Here is a 25,631-nt window from a genome sequence, read left to right as displayed (position 1 = left end):
TTGGGGGCACTCATGCAGGCTCGCTCTTGAGCCAGGCTGTTTGTATCTATTTGGACACGCAGCCCGGCTCAGCCCCTCCCCATGCTCTCTGCTCACAAGTTTTGACTAACAGCAGCTGGAGCCAATGGCAGCCACTTCTCTAAGCCAAGCCAGTGAAAGCGGGGAGAGGAAAAAAGAGCAGCTACAGACATGCACAGAGCTGGACTGATATCGGGCTCAGGTGAGTATTTAATGCAGTAATACAGTGAATGAATTAAGGTAAAATAAGTATTTTTACCTTTACAACCACTTTAATGCTCCTACCTCTTGAATTCACACTATGTACATACATATATTGTAATCTTTGGCTTTCAGAACACTAGTCCAGCTGTTTGTAATAGTAAAGAGTCTTTTTTTTTTTTTTTTTTTGGGAAAAACCGACAAGCAAAACAGCTTTCCTCAGCATGAAAACAAAACATAACAGTCCATTATCCTCGGGTACACAAAATAAAGATTTGGCTCAACACCAGAAAAAAAACATATCTCTTCACAGTGTCTTAAAGTCCCCACCTGCTTTGAGGATCCATCAAAGCCACACAAGCTCAGCAATGTATCAGTAACCAGCAGTACACAACTCTTCCTCTCAAGTGTTGCTGTGTCTCTGCAGTGTGTGCCTCACCTGAGTCACCTCCAGCTACAAGTCTCACAGTCCAGCCTGTGTCTCTGTAGTGCATACCTTATCAGCTCTGGGTCTTGCTGACAACAATTTGGGCCTACAAGTTGTTCATATGGAACATGCCCACCTGGATTGTCCTGTGTTTTGTTTTCAATCCATCAACAGCGATACTTCAATACACAGCTTTTGAGCTCCTGCAACTATGGTTCCACCTGTCCAGTCCACCTCTGTCATTGTATGTATACTGTGACTTCACTCGTCCAGCCCCTCCGCAATACATCCAACGTGGATCCCACTGTGAATCTGATAGAGCTTCCACATTGACAACTCCAACCCCATTCACTCCATCTGGTCATCAACTTGTCATCCTTCAAGAAATCCCAAACAGAGTTGACCACAGTGTTTTGGCCCGCCTAACTAGGTCGGCTAACGCCCGGGTCAAACACCAGCACAGTTGTCACCTTCAGTCTGTTTAACATCTGCTCTCTTATGAACTGAACAAGGGTTCACTCATCCAGGATATCTTGACTGATCGTAAGTTTGGATAATTTGTGTTTGATAGAAACGTGGTAACAACTTAATGACTCTCAGTTGAATAAATCCACTCCTCCTGGGTTTTTTTACATGTTTCAGCCTTGTGTATCTGGCAGAGGGAGTGGTCTCACGATATTCTACCACAAAAATTGGAAAATCTTTCCCGTTTCTCTGCCTGCTCACATTTCATTTGAATCTCTTGCCCTGCAACTGCATGGACGGACTCATACTATTGTGGCTACAGTCTATCGTCCACCCAAACTCAACAGTGACTTTAAAAATGAGTGTTCTTCTCTGATTATCCATCTTTGCTCACACTCCACTTAACATAATTCTGCTTGGAGATTTTAATATACACATGGACAGTATTAACAATGCTCTCAGAAATGACTTTACATTTTGCCTTGATAGTTTTTTGGTTTATATCAATATCTTACCATTCCTACCAATTCCAAAGGTCATGTCCTGGATTTGGTTTGCTGTTCTGGTGTTGTTCCATCTGATGTTACTGCAGATGATCTACCTTTGTCAGATCACAAGTTACTTTCAATTAAAGTTAACCTTTCATTATCCAAAACCACTCTGCCGCGGGTTATTTCATTTCATATTAAGGACATTATTTCTATTGTTCTCTCCAGTGATATCAATTGCCACCCCAGTATAAACTCTTTATCCACTTCTGATGACCTGGTTACAATTACAATGATGGCCCCGTGGTCTCCTAAATACCCTGGCACCCTTAAAAGCCCAGATTGTCTCTTTCACCCACTCAGCACCATGGTTCCCACCAGAACTATGTCAGCTAAAAGAAAAAGGCTGCCAGTTGGAATGCCTTTATAAGAAAACTGGACTTACTATTCTCACAGAACTGTATGATAACCATGTTCTTTAATATAAGAATGCTGTGTCCGCAGCACAATCCACCTACTTTACACAATTATTCAGTTTAGGGGAACGTGGCACTAAGGCCTTGTTTTCTGTAGTAAATAGCATATTAAAGCCACCAGACTGTTTTCTGCCTTAAATCTGTAAACCTACTTTTGTGACACTCAAATGACATTTTTAAACACCAAAGTTGAAAAGTTCACCAACAACTGATTCTGAACCCCTCCCACTGTCTGTTTTCTCCAGCACTCTCAGCATCTCTCTCTTTTTCTTTCTCAAGCTTCAAACTTCCCTTTGTTGCAGAAATATCTAACCTTATTCAGACTAATATGGCTACAATGACCTCAAGCATAACCTTATTCAGAAAGCCAAGCCCTCTACCTGTCAGTTAGATCCTCTCCCTACCGTCCTGGTTAAAGCTTGTCTACCCTCTCTGTCCTCTTTAAAAATGGATACCATACGTTCTTCTCTTACCTCTGGTATTGTACCCCCATACTTAAGGAACCTGGTGCAGGCCCAGTGACTTGAGTAACCTTTGGCCCATCTCCAACCTTTCTTTACAATTTAAGATCCTTAAAAAAATTGCTTCTCAGGTCTATACTTACCTTTCTGACTCTGACCTATTTAATCTTTTTCAATCTGGTTTCCATCCCTTACATAGCACTGAAACTGCCTTGATAAAAACTACAAACAATCTCTTCATGGCATCTGTTTCTGGTTTAATAACTATCCTCATCCTCCTTGATCTAAGTATAATGTTTGATACCATTTTGCCATTTTGCATAACATCCTCCTTAACAGGTTAGCCTCCATTGGATTCACTGACACACCCCTCAACTGGTTTAAATCTTATCTCTCTGGCTATACTCAATTTATCTAACTCAAATCTTTCATATCTCAACCATCTCTACTCTCTACTGGAGTGCCCCATGGTTCTGTCCTGGGGCCCTTTCTTTTCTTAATCGATCTTCTTCCTCTTGGTCCCATATTTCGTAAATTTAACATCCACTTCAATTACTATGTGAATGACACCCAGCTCTACCTGTCCACTAAACCTACTACCACCCTTTCACCCAAGTCTCTTACTGATTGTTTACAGGAAATCAAATCCTGGATCTCTTCCAACCTTCTCAAATTAAACAGTGACAAAACCGAGGTTCTCCTCATTGGCACAATATCCACTCTGTCAAAGCTTAATGGTTTTTCAGTTAATATTAACAATGCCATAGTCTTTCCCTCCCCTAATATAAAGAGTCTGGGTGTCATCCTCAAAAGCAAGATGCACACATCAGTAATGTCACTCGTCAGCATATTTCCATCTACGTAAGATTAATCGCCCCAGTCCGTTTCTCACACCCAACAGCACTGCCATTCTTATTTCCAATCTGGTGACTACCAGCATAGATAATTGCAATTGCCTTCTTTTTGGTTTCCCTGTCAATTCCCTCCATAAAATGCAACTGGTTCAGAACTCTGCTGCTCACATCATCACCAGAACCCCCTCTTTAGTCACATTAGTTCAGCCCCTTCACTGGCTTAAATATCGTATCGATTTGCTCCTCTGTACCTCTCTGAACTCCTGCAAATGAACCAAACCTCTTGCACTCTCAAGTCTTCTTCTTCCATTCATCTAAATCAGGCATGTCCAACCTGCGGCCCTGGGGCCACATGCGGCCCAGAACCCCAGGCAATGTGGCCCACTGCCCCCTGACAATTTTTTTTTTTTGCTGGGGAGGAAGGAAGTCGGGTCGGGGGCATGGCCACAGCGGCTTCCAACTAACGGTAGGCAGAGGCTGTCTCGGAGGGGGAGGGGGGGGATGTGAGCATGTGCAGTGTTTCTGACTTCTACCACCATGACCACTTCAAATCACTGAAGTGGTCATGGTGGTTAGAGTGTTCCTTTAATATCTCTCAGAAGAAGTTAACCTCTGTACACAGATTCCATTTCATTTGATCATCCTCTAGTTGTGTTAAATTAGTGCAGGGGGGGTGCGGCCGCGTGGGAAGGGTGCGGCAGCATTTTATTACTTATATACCTTAACTATAGTGTATATTTTATATGCGGCCCGAGAAAATTTCTCTACACTCAATGTGGCCCAGAGAAGCCAAAAGGTTGGACACCTATGATCTAAATGTTCCATCCGCCCCGCCTGAGCACTAAGGGACTGAGAGCCTTTAGCTGCTCTGCCCCCAACTTTGGACACCCTGTCATCTGACATTGGCAATATTGATTTCCTACCCATCTTCAAGTCACATCTCAAAAACTTTTTAAACAAGTATACTCTGTCCGACCTCATTGATTTGTTTTTTGTAATTGAATAGTTATGTAATGTATATTTAACTTTATGTATTTACTTTTTTGTTGCTCTGTTGTTATTTTTATATGGAGACCTTGGGTGTTCTGAAAGGCGACTATAGATAAAACATATTAATATTATTATTATCAATATTATGTGTGTCATTCTTCACACACTACCTCACAGACACCTGCTGACTGCTTCCTGGCCTTTCTAGCCCTCTCCCACAATTTGCTTAAAAATTTCAGCATCAAAGTCCTCGAGAATCCCTAAATACTCCAACTGAGCTTCTTTACATCCCCCCCCCCCCCAAAGGAACTACAAGCTAAATTATGAGGATACATATCTGGCTTCCAGTACCTATCCCTGGCATCCTGTACAATATATAAATATACAGTATATACTGTGTGTGTGTATATATATATATATATATATATATACATATATATAGTTTTTCCATAAGCTGCTTCATGTAAATTTTGCTCATAACCATTTCAAAAATAGTCTAAAGATAAACTGGGTTATATTATTTACTTTAACAAAAAAGAGTACTAGGGGCCTCATTTAGAAAGTATGCAGACATTTTCAGACAGTGCTAAATATTTAATTTGTGTGCTAAACACTAGTTTTGTTATCAATAAAACTCTCGGTTGTGCTCTATCTTTTGGGAACAATACCAATTCCTTTGCCAACTCCTTTTTTTAAGAAACGGGATACTACTCACAGAACCTTTATTCCAAACCAAGGATATCTTTTCAAATACTTTGCAAACACAAAACCAAAGGGGAAGTAGGAGTACCAATAATTAAAATGTATTACGATGCAGCACTACTGGACCAAATTAAAGCCTGGATTACTTCATTCCAGGCTAAACAATGGGCCAGTGGTAGGTACCTTTGGGCCCTACTACAGGCAGTAGCGACTAAGAAACCATTGTTTATAGAGGACCATCCTTCTATAACCGCCTCCATAAGAGCATGGAGGAACCTTCTTGCAATGCAAAATGAATGTGTGACAATATCAATTTATAAAATCCCACTTCAAACCTTTGAATATCTAATACCTAATCTAAATATTAAACCATGGCTTGACAGAGGTCATTCATCTCTATTTCACATACCTATAGAGACAAAGATATTTATACGATGTACCAAATTAAACATTTTATCCATTCACTTCCATCTGAGCAGATATCTGTGGATAAATTAGCTTGGGGCCTAAACCCCAAGGAAATATACCAGAAAGGGGGAATCTCCAAGTTTTTTTCTCTCCTAACTTTACGTACGCAAACAATACGTTCACCTGCACTAATAAAATGGGAACAGTAACTGGGCCAAGCATTTTTGGAGCAAAACTGGAGTCAAGCTTTCAACCATAATCTTAGAGTCTCTTACTGTGTATCCCATTGCGAAAATACACTTAAAATTATGTGCAGATGGTGTCTGACACCGGTTTGGTTACCGAAAATGTATCCTAATTCCTCTAAAGAATGTTGAAGAAGATGTGGACAATCAGGTAACTTACTACATATATTATGGCAATTCAAATCCATACTGAGTTTCTGGAACTTGATATTCAGATCGATTGCAATTGCTACAGGATGCATTATGCCACCTTCACCAGCACTAGCCCTTCTAGGGCTTACGATTGAGACTGTACCAAAACAATTTTGGACCGTGATACTCCATATTCTGATTGCAGCACGACTAACTATAATGAACCAATGGAAAAAAGACACGGCACCTACAATTGCAGAGGTCATATCTCGGGTCTATATACAATGCTACTACGAATATTCTTTTGCATTATTACAATACAATCTCAATTTACCACCTGCTCAACATAAATTGATAATACCAATACTATAAAACACAAGGGGTAATTTAATTACATAGTACATCACAAATCAGGACCTAATGTTGTTTATGGTTATATTCGTAGATAAGGAGGTATGTTCATCACCTCCACAGTTTCACTTATTAAGTTTAAACTACATTTTCTTGAAGGGAAATGTAAAAGTTTAGACATAATGTATGAGATACAAGGTTTACTTTAGAATTGTTTACTGTATAAGTTGATGACAATTCCAAACTTTGAAGTATAGGGTCTTGTCCTTTACTGTAATATGGAGTAAATCGCTATGACACTTCTTAATTACATTATGACATTCTTGGACATATTATGACATACATAATTTTGGAACTCTTAAAATGTATTTGTCTAAACTCAATAAAAATCTAATGTTAAAAAAAAAAACTCTCTGTAGTGAATAGTGTTGAAAACAAAAAGACATAGAAAAAATATTATAAGTAAGCACAGAATATCATGCTGGGTTAGTCAAAATCGGAGATTAGACAATATTTTACATCTCAGTTTCTTCTCAGTTTTAAGAAATAATGTAGACTTCATTATCTAGCTTTTCTCCCTTGACAAGGGAGAACAGCTGTTGAAGTGTTTGTCTATTACAGCACAGCTAAGGTAATCTCTTTGATGTGACATATATCAAAATAGCTCTTTGAGACTCTCATCTCCCTTGCAGGAGACTGAACATGTCCAATTATAGTAGCTACTGGTGTTAATAACATTAACTAGCAATCTGATGTTCCCAATTCAACTGGAGAAAATGATCCACAGTTTCAATACAGAGATGTATTTATGCGTGTATGCAGCAATGAATATTCCTTGTATTTCATATAAAATTGTATTTCTACCGTAATATTTATATATTTATTAGGACCTCAGCAAGAGTAGATGACAAGTAGAAATCTGACTGTAAGATGTTGACAGTTTGCGCATGTTTCCCAGAAAGACATATTCAAGAGGCACTGGGACTTCAAAACCTATTCACACAAGCAAACAAAGGAAAACTTTAACAAACTCTCTTGCCTTCCTTCGGTGGCTCACATACTGCAAGGCTCCCCTGGTGGGTACCAAGAAGTGACTCAAAGCATATACTATAAATACTGGAAGTCAAACCAAATGATAAAAGAGTCCAAACTGGTTTTAAATCAATGTTAGTAAGTGATGTGCCATTCGTTATTACCCTACATTCACCATTTCCTAGTTTTGGCTAATACAAATGTATCCCTGTATTCCTGGTAATATCCCACTGACTGATGTATGTCACTAAATCATATATATAATAAAAAATAAACCTTAAATATGTGATAAACAAACCAACAAATAATGTGAAGCAACATATATAAGTCAAACCAAAGTCCAAATAATATAAGTGTTAAATACACATGGTAAATCCTTGTTAATTGTCCTTAAAACATCACAATCCAGTTTTAAAATCATATTAGTATTCATTCCATGAAATAAAAATGTATTTCTTCCAAAGTTCTTGAAAGAAGCCTACTCCAGTGCCCAAATTGGCAATCAACCAATAGGTGCAATGCCCGCTCACGTTGGTATCTGAAATGTTAGGTCATTTGTACCTTGGTATTTTGTTTATGCAACTCCCCCTCCAAACTTTAGCAGCCACTTCATGTACATGATCCCCTTAAGAGACCAATCCTTGCTATCTCTGTCAAGCTTGTATCTCAAAATAAGGGGAGAGCTCTAATAGCTCACCACATAGTACCAGCGTAAAAACTTATTTTGTAATATAAATGCACTTACGTATATTAAAATCACATTAGGCAGTATGTCACAATACAAAAATGTTGGTCAGAGCCAGTGAAGTCACATCCAGATGACACGAAAACCTGGAAGTGTGGTGGGAAACTTCATTTTTGTATTGGGACACACTGTTCAATGTCATTTTAATATATTTGAGTGCAAACCATACAGGTTTATATACACTATCTTCACAGATTAATTTTATTTGATCACTTTTAGATTTATAATAGCAGTGCACAAGTTTATTTTAACTATTCATAATATGATCACATAATGCAGTCAATGCGTTTCAAGGGCAAATATACTCTTCCTTTATCAGGATACAAAAAAAAAAATGAGGGCTGAAAAGATATAATGACCAGATCAGTTCTGTATTGCACCTGCATTTTTCTCTCCTTATGGGACATTAATGTCCTAGCTCCAATACCTGAACCCCAACTAATATACTGTGAGCAGAGCAAAAATCAGATTTAGTGCAGATTAGTTTTGTCATTGTTTACTTTTAATCCATTGAAGCCCACATTTTTCACTTAAGCCCTAATGAAGAGATTGGCCCATGAAATGCAATGCTTGTTTAATGTGATCAAATTTTCGAAGAATTAAAGGAAACTTTGACTCTTTCATTTTTTGGCTTTGTGTTTTTTTCTGTATTACTATTCTTTGGGTATGGTTATGTTGACACCTTTACTGCAGACCTAAATGTGGAAGACTGAGCCAGGCCTCTCTGTGAAAACTTCATAAAACCAAAAATTATTTACAATACTGTGCAATTAATGTCAATGAGAGGCAATATGGCGCTTAGTCTCCAGCAACTAAAAGGTGTATACCCTCCCACATTAACTAATATGGAATGCCATGGTCTAAACAAAGAATAGCATCATCAAAAGTAATTTTTTTTATCTACTTTATAGTTAAATCTAACTGATCCATATCTAGACTTTCATATTATAAATATTTTATTAAAACGTTGTCATATATAGATCATAACTTAGTGTCCATAGAAAGTGGCACTGCTCTGAACCCATAAAGACAGGGGTCCCAGGACTAACAGCTTCTCTCCATTATTTATTAGGTGTGTGTCCACATTACATTCTTTACATAAATAATGCCATCTGTTATTTACAGACATTGTTGTGGCATTTGCTGCTTTAGTTTCCAGCATGCTTTTTGTCTTTATACAGATAACATAAAATGTGAATGTTATCATAATTTTTGTGTATTTAGGGAAAGGTCATATATTTCTTGGATATTTGTACAATATTCACCCAAGCTCTACTGCCATATAATTGACGTGAAGACAGAGTGCCGGTGCTCAGACCAACCAGTCCACTATAGATAAATCCAACAAAAAAGCCGTCAACATGGTGCTTCTTCTTAAAAGATCCTTTATTGATGCTTAACAGCAAATAATATGTCCATTAATGCTAACACGTTTCAGCCTCAGCCTTCATCATAGCATGTGAAAGATAATAAAAATCATATATATGTTTCCAAATGCAGCTTGGATAGTATGTGCAGGATGACAGCTGGAGGCTAACAAAAGTGAGTTGCCCGCACATTGTTTCCTAAAGATTTTTGTAGAGACCAAACCACTGTCTCTGTGTCAAATCAAGGTAGCCTATAGTCTCAGAATGAAAGTGATATGTGAATTGCAGATTCAAATTATTGTTATTCAAATAACAAATAAATTAATCAATAGCTGAAACAGGACCCTTCCATGCAATGATCAGGTCATCAATGAAACGGCAGTACCAATTCAAATGTGTTTTGTAAGGGTTATCCTGAGTGAACAGGTACATTTCCTCCGACCAACCTATATACAAGTTTGCCAGGGATGGGGAGAACTTAGCTCCCATCGAAGCACCCTGACATTGTATATAGTACTGGGAATCAAACATAAAAAAAATTATGCTTTAACAAAAATTCTACAGCCATATTCAAAAATTCACTCAAATTCCGACGATAGTTACTATAGCATGCTAAATTATTTTTAAACACCTCCAAAGCGAAATCATGTGGTATGCATGAATGTAACATTGCAACATCCACTGTAATACAGGTATTGCTACAAGACCATTCCATTTCATGCACATGAGCTAGGAGGTGCCCAGTGTCCCTAAGATATCCAGGTAGGCGGCAGACTAAGGGTTGAAGGTGTTCATCAACACACTCACTAAGTCTCTCAAAGGATGAACCTATACCTTCTACAATAAGGGCAGCCCTGGAGAGGAAAATGCTGTTTGTGGATTTAAGGGAAGTGATGAAAAATGGGTGTAATAGGGTCCTTCACTAATAAAAACTCTGCAATTTTCTGGTCTATAACTCCCATTTCTTTACCCTCATCCAAAAGGTGCTGTATTTAATTTTTTTATAGTTTTAGTGGGATTAATAGTAGGATGGCGATAGACATTGTTATCACTTAATTGTCTCATAGTCTCTAGTCTATAATCATCTGTGTTGAGAACCACCAGCATACCATCCTTATCTGCTTGACGGATAACTATATCCTTCCTGCTTTTTAATGACTGACTAGCTAAATACTCTACCTTCGTTAGGTTAAAGCCCTGAGTAGACCCTGCCAATCGGGAGGACTCCTTTAATTTATTCAGTTAAATTTCTATAACACCTTGAAAGGAGTCTACTGCTTCACTTCGAGCCTGTAAAAATATTTGTCACCACAGGTGATCATACTTTTAGAAACACCATGTTGACCCCTCACAGACTCAGAGTGAAGAGACTCCAAAGTAGACATCATATGCAAATGATCAAAGATAAACAATGATTGATCTTCAAATTGTGATGTGTGTGGTAAACCAACCTCATCTGAGGCTTCATGGGCAAAATGTTTTCTAAGCATAAGGTTCCTAACAAAGCGATTTACATCTAAAACAGTTGAAAAAACATCAAATTGGCGGGTGGGGCAAAAGATAGACCTTTGGATAAAAGGGAAAGTTCATCCTGAGACAAAGTAGCAGCTGATACATTCAAGAGATTAACAGTACCTATTCTTTCAACTTCTTGGTGCGCTTTGGATACTTCCTGTATTCTGCCTTGTTTCCTTTTCCTTCCCCGTCTTGTTCTTTTGCTTTTTTTTTTCCCTTTTGTTGCTGGGGAGTCTTTACACAGTTTTTTGTGCGGCTATCTGGAGATCCATGTTTAGAAAAGACAGAGCTCACAGAGCCACGGGATGTATTCAATGAATCCGTTTCAGCAGTGTCTGAAAAGTCTGATTGCGTGTCAGAGACCTCTGGTGAACTAGAATTATCCATTTTGTCACTAGACAAAACAGATCTTTTTTTAAGAATAGAATGAAAAAATCTCCTGTTGCGAAGTAAGTAAACAGTACCATCCTCATAGTCCTTCGGGACTATGCTTTTGCAGTATGCTTTTTGTCTTTATACAGATAACATAAAATGTGGATGTTATAATAATTTTTGTGTATTTAGAGAAATATATTTCTTGAACATGTTGCTATTGGTTTCTTGACCCCTTCCTGCCTAAGGCTTAAACAAATTTTAATGCCTAAACACATTTTTGCAACTTTGACAAGTTAGTAAAACCGTACATATCATCACAACTACTTTGCGCATCCAGGTGGATTATACCTTGTTTTTTTTTAGGAAAAAATTGGCTTTTGGTGGTAAATATATCACCAGTTCTTTTCTTTATCGTCAAAGCAATAATCAATTTTTTTTTAAATGTAACTGTATACTGTATGACTTGTTACTACCATAACCTACCACCAAAGAACAACTAAAAAAAAATTCTCTGTTCCCAGCGATCGCAGTGATACCACATCTGTGTAAGTTATTTTTTGTTTGCACCCATAGTACAACCCAGAAACAATAGTGCGCATATTGCTTTTTTTTTTTATTAAATCTGGTCTAAAATACCAACCATGACTATTGACCCTGACCTTTGCCCTGGCACTAACCTAGATCGAACATTGATCTATGTATTTTTTCTTTATTTTGTATTTTATTTTTTATTATAATTTTTTTATTATTATTTTGTTTTGTCACATTATTTTTTTGTCTCTCTACAATGTATCTTTCCTCTCCATTCACAGAGAGAGAAACACAGAGGCAGGCTTCACAGTGACTTATCACTTTGATAGCCAATCAGAGGCTATCACAGTGATCAAGTGACCCAAAACTGGGATTTCCAGGTTTAGTACGATTATTAGTATGGGACCCAGGGCTTTCAGTGAGACCCTGGTCTCTGTGCTGGGAGCGCTTCCAGCACAAAGACAGATATGCAGATATGTGGTCCCACAGAAAAAAGCCCAGTCCAGGGAGGCTGCATATCTGCAAACTGTTGGCGTCAAGGGGTTAAAATAGAAAACTATTCTTCATTAGAAGGATACATTGGATGAACGTTTTTTCTTAAAATTCAAGAAGGCTCCTATTCAGATTTTGCACCCACACATAGTGAGATTTAGTTACACTTTTGCTAAGAAAGTGATCTTTTCAAACAAATGCAAACTTGACTAATTGGTTTAATGAGGCCTGTTGGATTTCTAGAAGAATGTAATGATATATCAAATGGGCATGGTATGGGAGAATTACATGTATTCATTTGTGAATACCATGTTAAAATGTACAGAAACATTAGTTAAAAAATGTTTCTTATTTGCTTCTTTTTAGACTTTTAGGCCCCTTTCACATAGGGTGGTCTCAGCGCTTGCTCAGTGGGGAATCTATTTGCTGATACCTGCTGAACGCAGAGTGGACACAGACACAGCCCACTTTCCTGTATGGGAGGTCAGATATAAATGTGATGATGGTCTGATAAGGTCAGCCTAAAAAACTAACAGGTGGATTTGATCGGTCTGCCCGTGTGAAAGGGGCCGAAAAAATATATTAGTAAAGCCTTTTGTTGTAACTGTTCAATAATGTTTACATTTAACCTACAAAAATGTTGGACATTCACTGTACCAAAACACAACTAATGATAAAAATATCAATGTTTCTAATAAGGCAAACTAAAATATTTGGTACACACTAATATACAATTTGCTTTCACAACAATGAAAGAAAATCTGCCAGATGCTTATCCTCTATCTCATACCGACCAACTGTAAGTCATTTTTTACAGTTATATATAGACCAACAGAGTGTATATGTTTGCCACTACACACATGAAGGTCATAGATATTTTTGTGGTGCTGGTAAATCCGTGGAACAAAGAGCTCTATGCAAATAGGTATCATTCATCAGGAGAAGATCCTGAGTGTCAAGAGAAGTATTCATAAAAAGGTAAGGATATGGTAACGTTGCCTTATGAGGAGTTTATGTGTAACCTTCATTAGCAACTGTAGATATTTAAATATATTTTTTAAAATAAGTAACAAGGATTGTGGTATGAAATATTTTTTTTATATGTGTTAATATAGTTATATGTAAACCTCTATGGGAACCAGTTTGTCAGGCATTAGTTTGAGAACCTAATTGATTTACGAGTTTCTTTTGAAGTGCAGGGATGTTAGGTTGGGCTAAACATGTTAGGTGCCACAGAGGATGCTCTTTTATTTACCTGTCGTAAACTGGTACAGTCAGGTCCATAAATATTGGGACATTGACACAATTCTAATCTTTTTGGCTCTATACACCACCACAATGGATTTGAAATGAAACAAACAAGATGTGCTTTACCTGCAGACTTTCAGCTTTATTTTGAGGGTATTTACATCCAAATCAGGTGAAAAGTGTAGGAACTTCAACAGTTTGTATATGTGCCTCCCACTTTTTAAGGGACCAAAACTAATGGGACAATTGGCTGCTCAGCTGTACCGTGGCCAGGTGTGTGTTATTCCCTCATTATCCCATTTACAAGGAGCAGATAAAAGGTCCAGAGTTCATTTCAAGTGTGCTATTTGCATTTGGAATCTGTTGCTGTCAACTCTCAATATTAGATCCAAGAGCTGTCACTATAAGTAAATCAAGCCATCATTAGGCTGAAAAAACAAAACAAACCCATCAGAGAGATAGAAAAAAACATTAGGGGTGGCCAAATCAACTGTTTGGAACATCCTTAAAAAGAAAGAACGCACCGGTGAGCTCAGCAACACCAAAAGACCTGAAAGACCAGGGAAAACAACTGTGGTGGATGACCGATGAATTATTTCCCTGGTAAAGAAAACACCCTTCACTAGGGATGATTGAACGGTTCAGGTCGACCATCGGTTCGACCCGAACATTGACTGTTCGAGGTTCGGCCGAATTTAGAACTTTTTGCTGAAAAAGTTCGGAATTCGGCAACCAGAACCGACCAAAATGCAATGGGACAGGAAATGGGCTTTAAAAGCCCATGATTGGACCAGAACCATTAGCAAAAGCCAATTGAGGGGGCAGGAGAATGCTAGGAATGTGATTGGAGTGACTAGGGGGTCCCTAGGCCAATCATTAGTGAATACGCCCCCCAGTATATAAGATAGCCCCCGCCAAATTCCTAGCATTGTAATACAGAGACATGGAAGAGAGTGGAAGAAGTTCTGTTAATTTTACTTTAAAAGTGTCATTTAGCATTTATTAGTGTGAGGAAAGGGATATCTAGTGTAGTTAGGGTGCTCTTTTACACTTTAGTTAGATGCAAAAATTTAGTTTCTGTAGGGAAAGTGTTAAGTGTAAGACCGTAGTCTAGTGTAGGGTTAACTGACACTGACTGCTATGGCAGGGTGACAAAACCAGGGTGACCGCTATAGAGAAAAGATTGTTTCTCTTGTGTCACATTCAGAGCAGGAATATGGCTTCTCACCGGTCAGCTTGCTTTTTGGCTGCAGGCGTTTATAGGGATTTTTTGAGCACATGTTTGGAGTCAGGCATGACACCTGAACATGTGTATAGGGGGTATATATACACACCCATGTATGTATATATACACCTGCACATATATAGGTGTGAAAGGAGCAGAAAACACTACTTGCGCTAATGAAATAATTAACACCAATATAGTTACGCTCCTATCACACCTATATATGTGTATGTGTAAAATACATATAAGTGTGTATACCCGTATACAGAAGTTCAGATGTTTTGCCTGCCTCCAAAGAACCCCAAAAAATGCCCAAAAAAATGCTAGCGCTAAAAAAAAAAAAAAAAAACGCCCAGGTGTGTTGTTGTAGGCATTTTTTGGGGGTTTTTGGAGGCAGGCAAAACATCTGAACTTGTGTATACGGGTATATATACACACATACTTATATGTATATATACACCTAGACATATATAGGTGTGATAGTAGCAGAAATATATGCTTGCGCTAATGAAATAATTAACACTAATATGGCTCCGCTTCTATAACACCTATATATGTGTAAGTGTAAAATACATATAAGTATGTGTGTATATATACCACTATACACAAGTTCAGATGTTTTGCCTGCCTCCAAAAACCCCCAAAAAATGCCTGCAACAACACACCTGGGCGTTTTTTTTTTTTGGCGCTAGCGTTTTTTTGGGCATTTTTTTGGATTCTTTTGAGGCAGGCAAAACATCTGAACTTGTGTATAGTGGTATATATACACACATACTTATATGTATTTTACACTTACACATATATAGGTGTTATAGGAGCGTAACCATATTAGTGTTAATTATTTCATTAGCGCAAGCATATATTTCTGCTACTATCATACGTATATATGTCTAGGTGTATATATACATATATCTATGTGTGTATATATACCCGTATACACAAGTTCAGATGTTTTGCCTGCCTCAAAAGACCCCCAAAAATGCCCAAAAAAAAGCTTGCTATTAAACCGGCAAGGTGTGAAAAGAGAGAAGCCACTGTCCTGTTCTATAAGTGACCTAATACAAACAATCTTTTTTTATGGTTCTGGACATGCTGCAGAGCTGAAACTTCACATGTACACTTTTTAGACCCCCCAGATACTAAATCCAAAGACATTTTTTTTTTTAATTTTTTTTTAATTTTTTGCAATAATTGTCTCTCTATCAAAAATGACAATTTTTAAGAACTTTTTTTGTGTGATTAATAGTGCCTGGGGTATGACCCAGAACCCTAGGCACTTTTTAGGGTCATTTATTGGGTTTTAGGGCTTCAAAATTGTGTTTTTTGATTACAGAAGTTCGGGTCCCATTGATTTCAATGGGGTTCTGAAATCCGGGCCGAACTTTCGGGAAGTTCGGATGTTCTGGCCGAACCGAACTTTTGAAAAGTTTGATCATCCCTACCCTTCACAACAGTTGGCCAGATCAAGAACACTCTCCAGGAGGTAGGTATATGTGTGTCAAAGTCAACAATCAAGAGAAGACTTCACCAGAGTGAATACAGAGGGTTCACCACAAGATGTAAACCATTGTTGAGCCTCAAAAACAGGAAGGCCAGGTTAGAGTTTGCCAAACAACATCTAAAAAAAGCCATCACAGTTCTGGAACAACATCCTATGAAAAGATGAGACCAAGATCAAGTTGTACCAGAGTGATGGGAAGAGAAGAGTATGGAGAAGGAAAGGAACTGCTCATGATCCAAAGCACCACCTCATCAGTGAAGCATGGTGGTGGTAGTGTCATGGTGTGGGCATGTATGGCTGCCAATGGAACTGGTTCTCTTGTATTTATTGATGATGTGACTGCTGACAAAAGCAGCAGGGGGAATTCTGAAGTGTTTCAGGCAATATTATCTGCTCATATTCAGCCAAATGCTTCAGAGCTCGTTGGACGGCGCCTCACAGTGCAGATGGACAATGACCCGAAGCATACTGCGAAATTAACCAAAGAGTTTTTTAAGGGAAAGAAGTGGAATGTTATGCAATGGCCAAGTCAATCACCTGACCTGAATCCGATTGAGCATGCATTTCACTTGCTGAAGACAAAACTGAAGGGAAAATGCTCCAAGAACAAGCAGGAACTGAAGACAGTTGCAGTAGAGGCCTGGTAGAGCATCACCAGGGATGAAACCCAGTGTCTGGTGATGTCTATGCGTTCCAGACTTCAGGCTGTAATTGACTGCAAAGGATTTGCAACCAAGTATTAAAAAGTGAAAGTTTGATTTATGATTGTTAATCTGTCCCATTACTTTTGGTTCCTTAAAAAGTTGGAGGCACATAAACAAACTGTTGTAATTCCTACACAATTCACCTGATTTGGATGTAAATACCCTCAAATTAAAGCTGAAAGTTTGCAGTTAAAACACATCTTGGTTGTTTCATTCCAAATCTTTTGTGGTGGTGTATAGAGCCAAAAAGATTAGAATTGTGTTGATGTCCCAATATTTATGGACCTGACTGTATTTGAGAAAGGACAACACCTAAATTAAGTTCCTTATCACAGACTATACAGTGCTGAAGTAATTAGACCATGCCTTTTGAAGGCCCTTCATTTACTCTACATCCACTTCAAAGGACGCTCTCTTTAGTTATGCAGAGTTATGACTTGGCATAATTAATTTTTTCCCCAAGAGAGGAGGTGCTAGTGAGGGCCTGAGTTATGCTAAATCTAGGGGATGGGGAAATTGTCCAATCCTGGATGAGATACACCCGAATGTAGGAGAGGGGTAAGATAGTTCCCCCATTCGTGATGGCCCCATGCAAGTCTATGAGAGATAGGTCTACATTAGTTTAAGTCAAGGGAGAAGACCCAACCCCTACAGGGGCCCCCATACTACCCCACTGGTATATATCAGGACATCTCCTAGCACTTATATGTATACATGCTTGTGGTATGTATTTTCTGTCTTGCTGTTTGTATATTAATGTTTTGAGTATTATACACTATATTCCTTCATGTAATCAAGGATTTTTTACTTTTTCTGTACAATAAATAAATTGCTGTGTATTAATTTCGACCTCCTTACTATTCACCAATACATTTTTGTTGTTGTGTTAAAGCTTTCACTTATGGTCAAAGAACTGTTTTCTCACCCAAATCATATCTAAGATATAATAAATCTCAAAATATAACTTTCAGGTAACAGTAAGTAGTCCAAGCTTATTTTGCATGTATTTAAAACAATTATAGATACACATAGTGTAAGCACAGTAGCTTAGTGATTAGCTTTATTGCCTAGCAACACTAGAGTCGTACGTTTGAATCCCAACCATGACACTACATGCATGGCGTAGGTTTTGACCCACACTCCAAAGACATGCTTGTAAGATAATTGGCTCCTTTCTAAAGTGGCCCTAATAGGTGTATCACAAAAACAGAGAAAGTATGTGCGCAACAACAACTGACAGATACAGTATTTGAAAGCCGCTAGCACATTTGTTGGTCACAAAGATAATCAATAGAAAACATGAAATGCAGCGCATATCAAAAAGGGAAAACAGTGTAAATCAAGTTCATTATCCTAAGAGGAGTAACAGCAAGACAGGTTAACACAAGATCACAAATAGGGAAATATTGGATAGCGCATATGTTGTCTTTTTGCTTTAAACGAGATAGTAGCTAAACAGGAACATAGGTCCAGACTGAAGACTGCCACCTTTACCACTACCGCAAACAGCATCCTACCCAAAATAGTTGACCCCTTATTACAGAGGGTCAAACACGCATTTATGTGATCAAAAGCAACTTCCAGGATGGTCCCCTTCATCTGGTGTCTCATCAATGAGTTCCAAATCTTAACGTCACGCCAATAGTGGGTCTCCCAGGAGCACACTTAGGTCCGCAACATGTGTCTCTCAAAAAAGCTTCCTTATAATGTAATATGTTTAACCACTTCCTTACCGGGCCATAGACAAATGACGCCGGCAGAAACACTTTGTCGATCCGGGCGGGTGTCATATGAATTTCCCCCGTTCCTGCTGCTCTCCCGCCCCCCCCCCCTGGGGGCATGTAGAATGGCGATTGGGGATGCGGCAGGTACTCTGATGACAGCTACTCGGGTACTCTGATGACAGGTACTCAGGTACTCTGATGACAGGTTTTTGGGTACTCCGATGACAGGTACTCGGGTACTCCAATGACAGGTACTTGGGTACTCTGATGACAGGTACTTAAAGTACCTGAGTGCCTGTCATCAGAGTACCCGAGTACCTGTCATCAGAGTACCTGTCATCGGAATAACCAAGTACCTATCATCAGAGTACCTGTCATCAGAGTATCCGAGTACCTGTCACCAGCCCATCAGAATACCCAAGTACCTCTCTGTATATCATCAGAGAACCTAAATACCTGTCTCCAGCCCAGAGTACCCAAGTACCTCTCTGCAGCCCATCAGAGTACCCAAGTACCTCTCTGCAGCCCATCAGATTACCCGAGAACATGTCATCAGCGTACCCAAGCACCTGTCACCAGGCCATCAGAGTACCCACGTACCTGTTATCAGAGTACCCAAGTACCTGTCAACAGCCCATCAGAGTACCCGAGTACCTGTCTCCAGCTCTTCATAGTACCTATCTGCAGCCCATCAGAACACCTGAGTACCTGTCTCCAGCCCATCAGGGTATCTGAGTACCTATCTGCAGCCCAATAGAGTACCTGAGTATCTGGGTACCTGTCTCCAGCCCATCTGAGTACCCACATACCTCTCTGCATCCCATCATAGTACCCAAGTACCTCTCTGTAGCCCATTAGAGTACCCGAGTACCTGTCTCCAGCCCAGAGTACCCAAGTATCTGTCTCCAGCCCAGAGTACCCGAGTACCTGTCTCCAGCCCAGAGTGCCCGAGTACCTATCTGCAGTTCATCAGATTACACAAGTACCTGTCTCAAGCCCATCAGAATACCCAAGTACCTCTCTGAAGCTCATCAGAGTACCCAAGTACCTTTCTGAAGCCGATCAGTGTACCTGAGTACCTGTCTGCAGCCCATCAGAGTACCTGAGTACCTATCTGCAGCCCCAGGGCCTTCAAAAGTGTGATTGGTTGTAATGAAATTATATGTGTAATTTATGCCCCTAGAACACCTGACGGTGCTCCTTGCATGTTGGGTCTCTGTATGTTGCTATGCTGTGACAAAGTCTCACATATGTGGTATCGCCATACTCAGGAGGAGTAGCAGAATGTATTTTGGGGATTCATTTTTGCTATATACATGCTATGTGTTAGAAATATCTTATAAAAAAAATGCTTTTTCATTTTCTTTCCACATTTTCCAAAAACCTGTGGAAAAAAATGACATGTTCAAAAGACTCATTATGCCTCATAGAATATACATTGGGGTGTTTGCTTTCCAAAATGGGGTCATTTTGTGGGTAATTCCATTGTCCTGGTGCTCCAGGGCCTTCAAAAGTGTGATAGGTCGTTAGGAAATTATATGTGTAATTTATGCTCGTAGAACATCTGATGGTGCTCCTTGAATGTTGGGCCTCTATATGTGGCCAGGCTGTGTAAAAGTCTCACACATGTGGTATTGCCAAACTCAGGAGGAGTAGCAGAATGTAATTTGGGTTGTAATTGCAAGTATGCCTATACTGTGTGTGAGAAATAACTTGTTATTATGACAATTTTGTATAAAAATAAAAAATAATTATTTCTTCATTTTCCCAAGAATTGTGGGAAAAAATTACAACTTCAAAAAACTCACCATGCCTCTTACTAAATACCCTGGAATGTCTACTTTCCAAAAAAGAGTCATTTCAGGGTCTCAAGAAATTATATAGGCCGTCGGTACATCAGGTGTGAATAGGTGTGATCAATTTTCAATGATTGGCACCATAGCTTGTAGACTCTATAACTTTCACTCACACTAAATAATAACCACTAATTTGTGTTATTTTTACCAATGATATGTAGTAGTATAAATTTTGGCCTAAATTTATGAAAAAAAATTACTTATTTGCAAAATGTATAATAGATACTAAAGCAAAATGTTTTTTAAAACATTTTTGCTCTTGTTTCACTTATATCGCAAAAAAAAAAAAAAAAACCCCAGTGGTGATTAAATACTACCAAAAGAAAGCTCTATTTGTGTGAAAAAATTGTAAAAAATTTGATTGGGTACAGAGTTGCATGACTGAGTAATTATCATTAAAAAAATTTGAGCGCTAAAAGCTGAAAATTGGTCTGGGCAGGAAGGGGGTGTAACTGCACTATATGGAAGTGGCTAAAACAACATTTAATTAGAGATAGAAAAAGCCACTCACATGATATTCAGTTAAAAACAGCATTCAAAGTGCCTTTAGATAGTTTCCTACCAAGAAAATGGCCGCAATCCACTTAGTTCCTGATGTCACGATGATGTCATATGCCAGGCTCCACCCATATCAATGCGACATCAGGAAACTTTCTTCCCTTTTTTTTGACCTAAGAGACTCTTGCATTGCACTGCACTTTTAAGGTCTATCCATAGATTTTTAATTATGTTGAGGTCAGGAGATTGTGAAGGCCATGGCAAAACCTTCAGTTTAAAAGAGCAGTGCGTGACAGACAGCACAGAAATCTTAAAGAACTGGAAGACTTTTGTAAGGAAGAATGGGCAAAGATACCTCAAACAAGAATTGAAAGACTCTTGGCTGGCTACAAAAAGCGTTTACAAGCTGTGATACTTGCCAAAGGCGGCAGTACAAGATATTAACTCTGCAGGGTGCCCAAACTTTTGCAGACGCCATTTTTTTTGTTTTCTGTTATTTTGAAAGTGTAAATGATGGAAATAAAATCTAAAGACATATTATAAGAATGGTAAGAGGGCACAAGTAATAGGTGCCCTCGCACATGGAACAGGGGATGTTATAAAAAAAAAAAAATTTGTGTCAGAATTTATTTAATTTATAGGACACTGCCCCTTTAAATGTAATAAAGTAGCCCCTCATAGTTTTGGCGGGCTTCACAGCAGCGCGCGCCCCTCTAGAACATTCTGACCCAAGGCTTTATATAGGGGGTCTCTGAGGTAAGCCCCTCAGTTAGGAAGTGACTGCCTGGCGAGCTCTCCTCTCCTCAGCTGCGGTTGCTGCACTCGCTGGCTCTCCTTCCTATAATGAAGTCTCTTGTTCGCCAAGTATTGGAAAGAGCAGCTTTAGAGGGGGGAGAAGAATGGCTGCGGAACTGTCTCATGGTGAGAGGAGCGGAATCTGAACAAGTAAGGGAAGAGGTGAGCGGAATGGCGGTACCTGCGGCGGTAGTGCGGGCAGAGGAGACGGCCGTTAGGGGGAGTGTATCTCCCTCACCTCAGGCACCAGCAGCGGGGAAGGCAGTGGCTAAACAGGGTCAGCGAAGCCGTCCTCCGGAGCGGCCAGCATCCTCGAGACAGGTGTCAGACAGCACAGCTGTTGGACAGTCGGAACCTGCGGGAGGGCTGAGGAGAAGCAGAAGAGGCCCGAAGAGAAGGAGGTTTTCTTCACCATCACCGCCACCCAGTGGTGAAAGGCGGCATAACACCCGGCCTCACAGAAGCAGAATTGAGAGAGCATCTGAGGAGAGGGTTGCTAGGCAACCCAGGGAAGATATTTCCAGTCAGGTACCAGCTGAAGATGTTTTTCTTAGCCAGGCTTTACGTCCACAGGTGAATACAAGCAGTACAGAAGCACAGCATACGGTGCCTCCCGTTAGCCAATCAGCTACGCTGCCGACAGGAGTCGGTGAGTTGGCGCAATTGAGCAATTTAAATGTTATTTTAGAATCTTTATCTAAATTTGCGAGTTTGTTAAATGTTACACCTGTTCCTGCTGTTAATGTTCCTAGTTTTAATATACAAGGTCCTGGTAATGTATGGTCCCCAGTCAGCACTACGAATCAAGCGGCTAATGTGGTAAGTAGTGTTCCGGTCACACCTGTGTCAGATGGTGGTACCAGAGTTAGTCAATTTGCACACACGGTTCCTGAGACGTGTCTAAAGGAGGTGATGCCATGCGATATGTCGCCGCTTGGTTATCATCTCACAGCAGGGATCAAAGAAAAAATTTGGAAGGGCGAATTTATCGATTTGCTCTCATTGTTGCCGTCAGCAAAGGAATTTTCTTTTAAGAATGAGAAGAAATCTGATGATGGGCAAGAAGAAAATAGGAGGCATCCGGTTTATAGGTCATTTAACAATTGGCTTCAAGCCTTTTGCATTTATTCTTCGGTTCTGGGTGAAAAATTTCCAGAGTATTGTAGTGGGTTATTCCAGCATGTAGAGCATATCCTGGAAGCGTACAAGAACTTTGGTGGCCTGGGATGGTTCTACTACGATGAGTCCTTCCGACAGAAACTATCAGTTTATCCCAGCCTGAAATGGGGCATGAAGGACGTAGGCCTTTGGTTAAATTTAATTATTCCTCAAAATTTTACGCCAACAAAACAGGCAAGTGCTGCGCCTATTGTATCCCCCTATAGGAAGGGTATTTGTTATGCGTATAATGAAACGCAGTGCAAGTGGGCAGCAGCATGCAAATTTAAGCATGAGTGCTCATTTTGTACAGGCAATCACCCAGCAATGAAGTGTTTTAAGAGGGCAAGTCAGCAAACTCAGGCATCTAGGGATATTTTTCAGAAAAGCCTGCACTTCAGTGAGGCTGGAAAAAATGCTCCCGTGGCTGCAGGCATATCCAAACAAGGAGAAGGCCCAATTATTAATTAATGGTTTTGAATCAGGTTTTAAGCTTCCATCTTTTAAAGGATTGGGTTGTAAAGTTGAAAAAAATTTAAAATCAACAGATCAATTTATAGATATAGCCAGGGAGAAGATTTGCAAGGAAATTGAGGCTGGGCGGGTAGCAGGCCCATTCTTGGACCCGCCGTTTAAGAATTTTCGCATATCTCCTCTAGGTTTGGTCCCTAAAAAGGAACCCAACTCCTTTCGAGTAATACATCACTTGTCATTTCCTAGAGGAGATTCTTTAAATGACGATATAGACCCTATTATATCATCGGTTTCATATACTACATTTGATGAGGCGGTTGATATGATTAAGCAATATGGCCCTAGTGCATTATTGGCTAAGGCGGATGTTCAATCTGCATTCCGATTATTACCTATTGCTCCGGAAGCCTTCAATTCCTTAGGTTTTTATTTTGAAGGCTATTTATTTTTCGACCGCTGCTTGCCTATGGGATGCTCATTGTCCTGTGCCTATTTTGAATCCTTTGCGACTTTTCTCCAGTGGGTGATGGTTCAGGAATCGGGTTGTCAGGGGGTCTTACATTACTTGGATGATTTCCTTTTTGTGGGACCCCCTGATTCTGACATCTGCCTTTTACTTCTAAAACGATTTTCCCTTATTGAATTCCTAGGTATTTCTATTAATACAGTCATTGGTGAGTGTCAGCTCCCGATGGAAAAAATTTCTAGGATGCAGACTACAATAAGTGAATTTTTGAGGCGGAAGAAAGTTCTCTTAAAAGAGCTTCAGTCTCTGCTAGGCCTGTTAGCATTCGCTTCGCGTATTATGCCAGTAGGTAGAATTTTTTCGAGACGTTTGGCTTTAGCAATGTCTGGTTTTAAGTCTCCTTTGGCACATATCCGGCTAACGGCGGATTTAAAAGATGATTTGCGCGTTTGGTCACGTTTTTTAAACGACTATAATGGCCGGTCATTTTTTCAAAAAGACTGGATTTTTGCTGCTGATCTTCAGTTATTTACGGACTCAGCAGGATCTTTAGGGTTTGCGGCCGTCTGGGACACGCATTGGTGTTGCGGGTCTTGGCCTACCGCATGGGTGGAAAGTAAATTTACTAATAATATAGTTTTATTCGAATTATTCCCGATTTTGGTTGCCCTTGAACTTTGGGGGTCTAATTTCAGAGATAGGAGAATTTTGGTACACTCAGATAACAGAGGAGTTTTGTATGCAATAAATGCTTTGTCATCAAAATCTACATTGGTATTAAAACTTCTCCGCTATCTTGTTTACTTATGTTTGAAGTTAAACGTCTGGATAAAGGTCAAATATATTCCTGGAGTGTCAAATTGCATAGCTGATTCCCTATCCCGTTTTCAGTTCTCTCGTTTCAGGGAACTTCATCCGAACGCCGATCCAGTGGGATTTCATTGCCCGGATCACCTGTGGACCTTGATCTAGATCTAGTCTTTAATGCAATAAAGTGCTCGGTGGCACCTCACACTTGGTCGGAGTATGGTTCCGCTTGGCAGAGATGGTTGTTATTCTGTAATGAGATGGGTATTCCATCTGAGCCACCTCGGGAGGGTGATATGCTAGCTTTTTTATGCGCATTGATGAATCAGCAGCTATCATATAGCCACATTAACAAGATCCTAGCGGGGGTTTCATTTTTTCTGAAATTGAAGAATTTCGGGGGGTTTATGAGTTTTTTCTCGATAAGACAAGCCCTCAAAGGTTATAAAAAGAGAATGTTCACCCCTGATTCACGCAGACCTATATCAATTGATTTACTAAGAAGATTATGCTTGGCCTCCCCTGCTGTCTGTTTTTCGGAATATGAGGCAAGCCTTTTTTCAGCAGCCTTTGTGCTTTGTTTTTTCGCTGCGCTTCGTGTTTCTGAATTGGTCTCAGACAATAGGGCGGGTCAATCAGGCCTTAAAGCTAAGGAAGTCATTGTGGGAAAGGATAAGGTTAATATTTTCATTAGCCAATCAAAAACTGATCAGTTTAGAAAAGGCCATTGGTTAGAGCTGGCAGCCTGTGGTGATCAGTATATATGTCCTTGTGCGGTTCTTAGCAGGTATTTGAAGGTCAGACCCCCCTTTTCGAATAATTTCTTTATACATATAGATGGTTCAGTAGTCACTAAATATGAATTTTCAGCTGTTTTAAAAAAATGTCTAAAGTACTTAG

Source organism: Pelophylax lessonae, assembly GCF_965119305.1.
Source record: "Pelophylax lessonae genome assembly, chromosome: 4".
In the NCBI taxonomy this organism is placed as follows: domain Eukaryota; kingdom Metazoa; phylum Chordata; class Amphibia; order Anura; family Ranidae; genus Pelophylax; species Pelophylax lessonae.
Note: the sequence above shows the minus strand (reverse complement) of the source record.